The sequence below is a fragment of the Suricata suricatta genome, chromosome 2 (assembly GCF_006229205.1).
Source record: "Suricata suricatta isolate VVHF042 chromosome 2, meerkat_22Aug2017_6uvM2_HiC, whole genome shotgun sequence".
In the NCBI taxonomy this organism is placed as follows: Eukaryota; Metazoa; Chordata; class Mammalia; order Carnivora; family Herpestidae; genus Suricata; species Suricata suricatta.
The window spans coordinates 155557623-155569041 of record NC_043701.1 but is presented as its reverse complement, the minus strand read 5'-3'; the positions used below and the strand labels follow the sequence as shown (position 1 = coordinate 155569041).

At 40.0% G+C, this 11419-nt stretch overlaps 1 long non-coding RNA gene and 1 other non-coding gene across 2 annotated transcripts; one reads left to right on the top strand and one right to left on the bottom strand.

The window, feature by feature from the left end:
* Nucleotides 1-3104: 3104 nt before the first annotated feature.
* Nucleotides 3105-3194, top strand: LOC115286199. The gene has a single exon (XR_003905943.1). It is a non-coding gene; the product is annotated as a small nucleolar RNA SNORD88 (small nucleolar RNA).
* Nucleotides 3195-3434: 240 nt separating this feature from the next.
* On the bottom strand, nt 3435-4532 carry LOC115273383. The gene is made up of 2 exons (XR_003900793.1): nt 4117-4532; nt 3435-3974 (listed from the first exon to the last, which is right to left on the bottom strand). It is a non-coding gene; the product is annotated as an uncharacterized LOC115273383 (long non-coding RNA).
* Between the last annotated feature and the right edge of the window lie 6887 nt (nt 4533-11419).

Sequence of the window (11419 nt, the reverse complement as noted above, 5' to 3'; positions counted from 1 at the left end):
TTTTCAAAAAGACACAGAGCTACAGAATCACTATAGCATATCTTTTCCATAAGGGTATGAGGCATGAAGCAGCCTAATATTTTCATGACCCAAAGTATCTCTGTGTTCTAGAGTCACACTGGTATGTGTTGAATATTTGTGTTCCCTTAAAATTCATATATTGATGCCCTAACCCCAAATGTTGTTGTGTTTGGAGATTAAGCCTCTGAAGACTTAAAATTAAATAAGATCACAAGGTAGGGCCCTGCTTCTATAAAATTAGTGTCTTTATAAGGAGAAACACCAGAGATACCTCCCATTCCATCCCCTTTCCTCACACAGGCACTGAGGAAAGGTCATGTGAAGACATAGCAAGAAGGTGGCCATCGGCAAGATGGGAAGGGAGTTCTCACCAGAAATTCAATCAGCCAGAACGTTGATCTTGGACTTCCAGCCACTAGAACTGTGAGAAAATAAAGTTTTGTAGTTTAAGCCACCCAGTCTGTGGTATTTTGTTATGGCAGCCTGAGCAGCCTATCCACACTCCAAAAGGACGGTGTGGAAAAGGTCCTGCTTCAGCATCATCTTCCAATTACCCTCTGATAATATCCACTTCAATACTGACACAATCGTAAGCTGGCTTCTCATATTCGGGACCTGCTTGAAATTTCAACTTACCTCTTACTCTTATGGGTGATTTGGAGGTTCCATACTGGGGTGCCTTCTGACTGCAACTTCTATGACATGCAGAATGACCAACCATCCTGAGTTGCTTGGGACTGAAGGATTCTCGAAACTCAGGACTTTCGGTATTAAAGTATGGAGAGTTCCAGCCAAACTTGAACAACCTGGCCATTCTAGATGGGCAATGCATTCTATTTCCTCCATTATTGCTCCTTCTATAGCTCCAGACTTTCTGATAATCCACACCCCATAAACTCTCTCAGTTGGAGTCCCATTTCCCTTCCACAAAGTCCTCTTGGGCGAGAGTTAAAAGAGCCCCAGGCCAGCTCAATCATTCTTGCATGTGGTATACATTTGGTGCACGAGAAACACCACTTGAACATCATTTGCCCTGGGGGTGACAGCTGATCCCAACATAGCAACTCTTCTTTATTCCTCTGCCCACACTTTTCACTGACCTATTTCTCCTACCTTAGGATTTCTCAGATGTGAGTCAGGCACTACTGTACTTCTCGAAACCCAAGGGGGACATATCAAGTTCCCTAAGTAGTGCCATTGGAGCCCCACTCGGTAGGCTTTAAGGGGAGCGAGGAAGCATGACAATGGCTCTCTCCAAAACTCCTCCTCATGAAATCACCTCTTTTATAATCTTCTAAGCCTTGAAATTGGTGACAATCTCCAATTGAAAACCCGGTTTTCGGACTGTGGTTACCAAATACAGGGACAAAACTGACCGAGTGCCCCAGAGGCTACACTCTGAAATCCTCCACCACGTTTGCACCAAGGGCCAAGCTTTCCATGGGCTGCTCCAGCCAGAGACTGAACACAGCCAAGATAATGAGGCAGGTTCCCCCCTAGGAGGACTTTGATGGCAGCTTTAGCTTGAGCATTCCCAACAAGCCTGGCCAAATCTTCCTTAGACTGTTCAGCAGCCCGAGATACTTCCACCAACCTCCTTCTACCTCCTTCACTGAGTTTCAGACCCGCACCAGGCTGATGGCTCTCTCAGCCTTCTGTGGCTCCCTCTCCTTTCTCTCTCACAACTGTTTCCTCTAACAAAATTCTTGTGCATTTAATCTCTTCTTAACAACTGCTTCTCAGAGGGCCCAGACTAACGTAGTTATTTCTCTTGAGGGGTGCCTGGGTGGCTCAGTTGGTTAAGTGTCTGACTTCAGCTCAGGTCATGATCTCACAGTTTGTGGGTTTGAGCCCCGCATTGAGCTCTGTGCTGACAGTTCAGAGCCTTGGAGCCTGTTTCAGATTCTGTGTCTCCTTCTCTCTCTCTGCCCACCCCCACTCACGCTCTGTCTCTTTATCTCTCTCTCTCTCTCTCTCTCAAAAATAAATAAATATTAAAAATTTTTAAAAAAGATACTTCCTTTGAAAACATGCATCTTGTCAGGATTTCACTTAGTGTTTCGTAGTTGTTGTGTTATAATGCTGCAGGCAACACTCCCAGTCCAGTATCCAGTTATGCTACTAATCACAGGATGAACAAATGATCTGGTAAGAGGGAACCCCAGGAGAATCTATGGGATTTTATATTTCTTTTTGTTCTGAACACTCTAGGTTTTGTCAAAATATATGTCTAATTTGTAGGAGTATAAAGCTGAAAATTTGGTAAGAATTATCATAATGGGTGCTCAGTGTGTGAGTGGGAGCATTGTATATGCAAATCTGTTTGAGTGGGCAACTGGTCTTTTGCCAGGACTAAGATGAAAAGGTTGTTACATGCTATCTTGGAACTTCAAAGCAACTTCAACCCCAATATCCTCCATATCAGCATTTTCCTTTATTCCCTACATTTTACACTTCCTTCCTCCCCAATCCCTTCTCATTCTTCTCTTCTACATTTTCACTGTATTTCTTGTGCCACTGCTTGAGAGGTCATTAAAAAGCAACAGTGGGAAGTAGAATACAGAAATAGAGAATGAAACCTTTATTTTGCACAATCTAAAGCTGATAGCTTAAAGCTTTACCCCAAAGAAAGCAGAATAAAAATAGCTTGTTATACTTGTTCTCCAGAATTTCAAGTGCCCCAAATCCTTCTCTCCTCTTTTTCTTAGAAGAAAAACTTCTGATCATAGTATATTTTTATACAAAGGTGTGTGGAAAACATCAATACCAAAACTGTACTTTGATAATATCCTGACAAAAACCAATGCTTTTCCAAACAGAATTCCTGTAATTTGTATCAAGAACTGTCATTTGCCAAAATGTGGCAATATGCCTCTGTGTTCATTATCGCAAGCAATTAAAAAAGGTTTACTGTGGTTAATTTATTTCCCTATAATAAAAGGTTTTGTAGTAGATATGGAAAATAAAAAGAGAAGAAAATACTAAAATTAAATGGTTACTCTGCAAATATTATCATTCTTAATTCTGATGTATTTGTTTAGTGCTTTTTTCTATACATAATTTATTTTTACAAAAATACTGCCTCGCCCCCATGATATCCAGCACTGGGCTCTGACCTTCCTTGAGGACAGGGTGCCCCTGGGACCTATGACACCCAGGGGTCTCAGAGTTCCCATTCTAAGGAGGTGTTGGGCTGTGTGTGGCTATTTCCTCACCTGGTGGCCTCTCTGTAAGAAAAGAAAAAGAAAACAAAACAAAACAGAAAAAAAAAAAGACCTCAGTGGCTATTCACACTTTAGTATTTGAAAGCTGGTTATAGTTAATGTTGACATAAAATACAAGTACTAGTTCTGAATCATATTCTAAAGAAATGGAAATCAGGAGAAACAACTGATTTGGTGGAAAATCCAAGATAATAGTTGTCAGTCCTTTATTAAGGCCAGAACAATTTGATGATGATGACAGGCCTCGAGTGGTCTGAACAGTCTTGACTTTACAAGTGCCTGACGGGAGCTAAAACGTTTCCCAGCGCCAACAGTCAGTGCCAATCCCCACCGTAAACCTGTGGTCGAAGTCAGCAAGAAGCCTTCATGTGCAGACTCAAATGACAGGAGATCAGGTGAGATCCCATGACACTGGGTTAGCTTAGGTGATCCCCGCACACAGTTTGGTCTGTATCCACAGCAAAGACCATGGTGACTTGGCACTACTCCATAGGCAACAATGCTGAGCTGAAAGTGAATGTCCCTGCTGAAGTGGCCTGCCAGGATGCAAGCACCAGAGACTGGGATTTTGCTAAAATTAAGTATTACGGAGATTTAAAAACAGGCTCCGCAGCCAAACTGAAGGGGTCCGACCAACTCCAATACAAGCTGTATGATCTTTGACAAATCACTTGCCCTCTGCTAGTCTTAATCTCTTTAAAGGAAACATAAAATTTCTTCCTCCTGGGCCTGTTGGAAAGAAAGGATTTAACCCGCACGGCAATGCTGCTGTTGAGCACAACACATGACACGTTGCAAGAACGCGGTAGTGAATAAGACCCAACTTTCCCCACCACCGTCTCTACCACACCCGCTTCCGGATACCCTTCACCTCAGCCGAACGCGAATCCCTCCGCGCTCGCGTCACTTCCGGGAGGCTTTGGTCGGGACTCCTCGAAATACCCGGATGCAAGTATCATGGCTGCCATCAGTGAAGGACCGCAATGGAGTTCGAGTCAAGAGCTGCCCGGAAAGCGCTCAGAGTTGGGGCTTTAAAGAGGCCTGTCAAAGGACAAAAGATGAGATTACTGGGCTCGGGAGTACTTCAAAAGATCTAAGAAATGTGTCTCCGCGCTTCCGGTTAACTTGCCGCCAAGTTTTTCTAAATGAGCCGCTCCTCTTGGCAGGGTGGGGCGTCGTTTCTTACGCGGGCCTTCCTTGTGTGCCGGATTTTGGTTTCTGTCACTCAGCGTAGTCTAGAGTTGGGCGGGCAATGTGGGAGCTAGATCGGAAGGAAGGGGCGGGCGAGAGGCGAAGACGGAGAGAGGCAGGGCACGCTGGGAAATTGGGGGTCGCAGAGGTGTGGGGCGCCCCACTAAGTGCAGGCGTCCTCGAGCTGCTGTGCCCCTTGGAGTCCGGTTCCCGGTTGTTTTGCCTGACATGCATCTTGACGTGGAGCTCTCACGTTTGGCAGTCGGGCTGTTCCCTACAGACTCAACCATTCTCAGCCTTAGACTTTGACCCACAAATACTATGCAGGATGTGTATAGTGCAGTATGTGATTGGTCTTTAAAAATCCCAAACATAAGCAAACTAATAATGGTAGGTTAAAGTTCCAGAATTAATAAGGAAACTTAACATGTTGAATTAATGGATTATTTTTCTTTGAAGGTTTAAATTTGGATAACATGTTAGGGCTTGTGAGATTTTTGTAACAAAAGCATTCTTACACTAATGGGTATGAGAAAATTAATATTTAAAATATTCAGAAAATTGTTGCACTTTGCTACTGCATAGTTGTGATGAAACAGAAAGACATCAGAGTTCTACCTCATGATAAGACTTTAATTGTGAGAGGCTTGTGCAAATACAATAATTCTAAATATAGATATATTTGTTTAAGTTAGTTCTCTCTAGTTATTTGTCTTCAGGTGCAACAGGAACAAATGTGAGTTGATTGGTTAACATTTCCTAGTAATTAAGATGACTTTTTAACCGCCTAACTGTGTATCTGCTGCATTCAGAATCTCAGTTGAAACTATTTTTACTTCTCTGAAATACGTAATGAATTCATGATGTATACATATAGAATGTTGTTATTTTTATAACAAAAATATAGAAACTGATATGTAAAGCAGGTTGACTCTATATAACGTAGTTTGTTATAATATATATTTTCACTTAAACTCCCCAAATTAAAAGAGCTGACCAGAAAGGCTTAAAAAAGAAATGTAGACATTTACCCATTCTCTAAACATGCCATTGTTTGAACAGAAAACAAATGGCATTAGAAGGCACCTGAGGTTTAGTTTTACAATTATATACTGTATGCAAGGCACTGAGTTGATAACAAATGAGAAAGTGCTTTAAACATATAATATATTAATCATGAACAGTTAGTACTCTCACTGTTCTGACCAAATGTCTTCCTATGGTAGGTACATTTTAACCTCCAAAACTTGTGGTTCTTATACAAGTAGTAATATACATGGTTGTAATAGTATTTTATAGAAAGCAGGAATAAATGAACTGTTAATGCATTTTGAATGTTTTTTCCTTGTTTTTACATATGTTGTTTCAGGTTGTATATATAAATATGTCTGTACACATCAGAGGCCTTAGTCACTTGATAATCATGGTGTCAATTCTTATTTTTTGTATGGTTTTCTGCAGGTAGGTCTACTGGGTTTTTTTTCAACTTTTTTTTTTTTAAACATTTATTTATTTATGAGAGACAGAGCGTGAAACAGCGGAAGAGCAGAGAGAGAAAGAGACAAAATCTGAAGCAGGCTCCACGCTCTGAGCTAGCTGTCAGCACAGAGCCCGACACGAGCCCACGAACTATGAGATCATGACCTGAGCTGAAGTTAGATGCTCAACCGACTAAGCCACCCAGGCACCCCAGTCTACTGGGTTCTTAGCACAGTACTATATGGACCTGGACAAAGCATTGTTAAGGTGGAAATTTTTATTGTATTAATCAGCTTAAAATATTTGACCAGTCTATTTATTTTCCAGTATTTTAGTTAAATAACTAGATGTGGGCTTTATATAGTGAGCAATATTTGAAGGATAATTGGTCACTTTAAATTTCCTACCAAATGTAAAGTTTAATCTCAAATAGTTTTTGGTACTTACCATATGCCAAACTCTGTTAAGTCCTATACATACGTTATCTTAGTATAGTATTGTGAATTCAGTCTGTTAAACTGTTTTTTAAAGATGCAGAAACTAGTCGAAGAGGGATAAAGTTCTTTGTTCATGGTCCCAAAACTAGAACCATATTCTAGAGCCTTTCTTTGCATAGACCTAAAGATTTTGGTAGAAGAATAAGAATAGAACTCAGAACCTGGACTCATACTACCTACCCTGCTTTGTAAGTTAGGGCAAGTCATTCCACCTCTCTGAATTTCATTTTCATCTCCTATAAGAAATGAACACTTTCAACTATTATATTTTATTGAATTTTGCATCATCAAGAATCCTTAAGAATGCCTTCATCATTGTCTTCCATATTTTCTTCCAAGCTTCTGACACCTGTTCCTTCAGTTTTGACACACATGTGCAGGCAGTGGCAGCTCTCCCGTGAGCACAGCTTGGTCTGACTACTTTGTAAGATGTGGCTGATTTCACAGTGTCAAAATGTAAGATAAGGTGCATCTTGGAATTGATAATATATACATAGTAGATGATCTCTGAGCTCCTTTCAGCCCCATTTCTGTGACATCTGTGACTGTCTAACATTATATTGGTGGTTTATGTATTTTTTAATGTGAATGATCCAAGGTAAAACAAGCTTCTTGGTAGTGGAAAAGTAGGAACCATTCCTGTCTTTTTCATTTCTAAATCTTCACTTCCCAGACCAATGCCTAGCAGGTAGTAAATGCCCAGTAACTTAAGCAAATGCCCAAATTAAGCAGATCTTCATTTCACATTACAAATACAGCTTTTTAAAAAATTGTGTTTGACTTGAATTTGACATAATATAGGGTGGTATCAACAGTGCAAAAATACTTTGCTAACATTTTTTGCATTCAGGAGTATACTATAAATAACAGTAGTCATTGTTTCCAAACATCTTTTCTGTGCATTGTTATTGATTGTCATCAAATGTGTGGTACATTTTGTTCCTTGAAGAGGCATAGTAAAAATTGAAATGCTGGCTTATAGACTTTTAAACAAGGAATCAAACTTTTTTTTTTTGGTTAGCAAAAGTATAGGATCATTAGTTAATATATACAGATTTTTAACAAAAGTTGGAAAAATGTTATCTGATATCTTTATGAGTGTTCTGAAGGTGATTAAGCATACCATCCTTCTAAATATACAAATAGTATTAAATGTGTCTGAGTTATGAATGCTAAAAATAAACTATAATTGAAAGACATTTTGAAACTGTGTGAATGGGCAGAAAAGTGTTCCAGTTTTGAGGTGGTTAAGTGTAAGATAGCGTAACTAAAGAGATTATCCCAACCACATTTATAGTATGTCTGATGAGGTCTGTACTTTGAGTTAGAACCATGAAGGAGACACAGTAATTATTATAGAGCTATAGACTGTTCTTGGGAGATAATCAGCTAAAGGTTCTGCTGTGGCCAGAAAAGTCAACAACATGTGAAATATCATCAGAAAAGGACTTGGGAAAATCAATCAAAAATATCTTACCCTGAAACAACACAGTGGTCTATCCTAAATGAGGTACAGGCAGTTATTTTATACTCATGATGGGTAGATCTAGAACATTCAAAACCTTTAATTCTATAGCTATAATGACTATAGCTACAGTTTTCCTCACATAATTCTGGAAAGCCTATATGCCTGCATACCCAAATTTTAAAGACTAAACGCAAAAGTAGTCAAATTTATATAGGTACTAAAACCTCTGCCACTAAAATGAGACTTTGTATCACATCACAGAATATTATTACTGAATGAACATTAACCACAAACTTCTCTGACTTTCTACTATCAGTGTGCTTTTCTCAGGGCATCTTTTCATAGAAAACACAGTTTTTATTCATTTATGAGTTACAGCCTGTGCAGTAATGAGGAGGGAATAGTGTTCACTTAATTCATTGCACAGGCCCTATAAATGTATACTCCCCTGAATCCCCATCTCAAAGGAGAACAAGCTCAAGGGCCCACAGGACATTATGAATTCAAATAAAATAATTAATTTTATGAGTTTTTAATAGAAATTTATGAATATTGGTTAAATCCTTATTCCTCTACATTTTGGATAACTGAAGGAGGACTGATCTTTATCATTAAATTTGAAGCAGATATGTTCTTTGAGCTCAATACCTAAAGAGTTTTTTAAAGTACCTAATGGTAGTGTTTGTACCACTTCAAAAGAATGTTTTTCTTTAAAATTTCTATTATTTTCCCATATTTTTTCTTTTAATCTTTTTGTTACTTTTTGTAAATAAATCATAGTATACCTCTTATCCCTTTCCTGCTGCCAACTAGGATGACCTGCCAACTATGACTTCATATGACTTCATCGAGAATAAAATCCTAGGATACATTTCATTTTGTTTTGTATATTTTCTCCATGTATTGATGTACTCCATGTGCTCCAAGAATTGATGTCAGATATATATGATTTGGAAAATTTGACATTTGGATAAAATCTCAGTGGATCAAAGTAATAAAATCAGAAAGGCATGGGACACTTGAAAGTAACCCAGAAACAAGATTTTAAAACCTTCTCAGTTTGGGATGCCTGGATGGCTCAGTTGGTTGAGCGTCCCATGTTGAACTCAGCTCAGGTCATGATTTCGTGGTTCATGGGCTCTAGCCCTGAGTTGTTAACACGGAGCCTGCTCGGGATTCTGTCCCTCACTCTCTGTCCCTCCCCTGTTAGTGCACAGATTCTCCCTCTCCCTCTCTCTCTCAAAATAAGTAAATAAACTAAAAAAAAAGTTCTCAGGTTATTTACCTATAGCAAAAGTGAATCTGTCAGCGTCACATTTAACCTGCACAGCAAGTAAATTCCTTAAAAGTTTTTAGAAAAGGAATACACAATGAAATGTTGCTAATTCACTATTGGTTTGAGTTTGGTATATTGAAGGTAAAGAATTTTACAAGTTCACTTAGCAACCTTATTTTTCAGATCCTGATTTTTTTCCCCTTTGAGTTCTCAACTATGACTTCTTCTAGTATAGGGTGTTCATAAATGTTATCCTGCAAGTTGGTAAAGAAATATTACATATCCTTTCTAATCTTTATTAGAAAATCATGTTTTTTAAGGTAATCTCTACACGATTGCAAAGCTCAAACTCAAAACCCTGAGATCAAGAGTCAGAGCCTCCACCAACTGAGCCAGCCAGGTGTACCAGAAAATCATTCTTTATAATCAAAAGTTAAAGGCGTGATGACTCATTTTAATAGACAGAAAATTCTTTTTATGGTCTGCCTCCCAACTTGGTGATTGTGAGAAGTCTCTAGTTTAACAAGTGACATTTACGAATGCCTGCCCGGGGTTGAGAGACAGGCATGAAAAGATCACTGTATCTTGCAACAACCCTGGAGGTATCTGTATGAGAGTGACATTTAAACATGTAAGTGTGGGTGTGGAGAGACGGGCACCCTCCTACACTGTTGGTGGTGCAGCCACTCTGGAAAACAGTGTGGAGATTCCTCAAAAAACTATCCATAGAACTCCCTTATGACCCAGCAATAGCATTGCTAGGGATTTACCCAAGGGATACAGAAGTGCTGATGCATAGGAGCACATGTACCCCAATGTTCATAGCAGCACTGTCAACAATAGCCAAAACATGGAAAGAGCCTAAATGTCCATCACCCGATGAGTGGATCAAGAAGATGTGGTATATATATACAATGGAGTGCTACATGGCAATGAGAAAGAATGAAATCTGGCCATTTGTAGGAAAGTGGATGGACGTGGAGGGAGTCATGCTAAGCGAAATAAGTCAGGCGGAGAAGGACAGATGCCATATGTTTTCACTCATAGGTCTAACAGGAGAACAGGAGGAACCTAATGGAGGACCAGGGGGAGGGGAAGAGGGAAAGAGAGTTGGGGGAGAGAGGGACGCAAAACTTGAGACTGAATACTGAAAATGAACTTAGGGTTGAAGGGGAAGGGGGAGGGGGGAAAAGAGGTGGTGGTGATGGATGATGGAGGAGGGCACTTGTGGGGAAGAGCACTGGGTGTTATATAAAAACCAATTTGACAATAAACTATTAAAAATAAATAAATAAGCATGTAAGTGCGATGAAAGATGGTCTGTACTGTGAGGAAAGGATGTACAGGGTAGAGAGGTCCAAGTGATCCTTTCTGAGGTCTAGAGAGCATGCTAAAAGATGGGAGAGTGGCTTCATAGAATTGTGATACCTTGGACAGCCAGGCTTCTTTGAGGAAGCACTCTAAACATTTTGGTGACTGTGTCCCTCAACAGAGACAGTATTAACATAGGACAATTTATCACTGGACTAGACTCTGCTAAGCGATGTAAAATATTTAGGATTCTTGGCTCTATCGTCTTTTCCCACCAACTAGCCTCAGTCAGCATCACAAGGAGCAGCTGGCTTCCTCACTCCTGAATGCTAATCTTCTTTTTAATGTTTTTTAATGTTTTATTTATTTTTGAGAGAGAGAGAGAGACAGCATGAGTGGGGGAGGGTCAGAGAGAGAGGGAGGGAGACACAGAATCCGAAGACATACTCCAGGCTCTGAGCTAGCTGTCAGCCCAGAGCCTAACGCAGGGCTTGAACTCATGAACCGTGAGATCATGACCTGAGCCGAAGTTGGACTTTTAACCAACTGAGCCACCCAGGCACCCCTCCTGGACACTAATCTTTATGCATGCTCAACACAGTCAGACTGCACCACTTTCAGACCCTTTCTGTCCATGTGTGTCATTCTTATTCATTTCCATTCATTCTCCAAAGACTTTGGTACCTGACTTGTAGTTTCTCCCTTCCCCAAGTCCCACCTTTATGCCAGGTTACATAAAATTCCATGTGGATTACCCAGCCAATATCCTGACCTCTTGATTGCTTGACCTCCTTAAATTCAGTGTCCTTTACCTTTTCTAGAAAGCAACCCACTCCCTGGACCTTGTCATCATTTATGTCAACTTCATTCTTAAAGTCTTAAAATAGGGGCACCTGGATGGCTCCATCGGTTAAGCATCTGACTCTTGATTTTGGCTCAGGTCATGATCTCA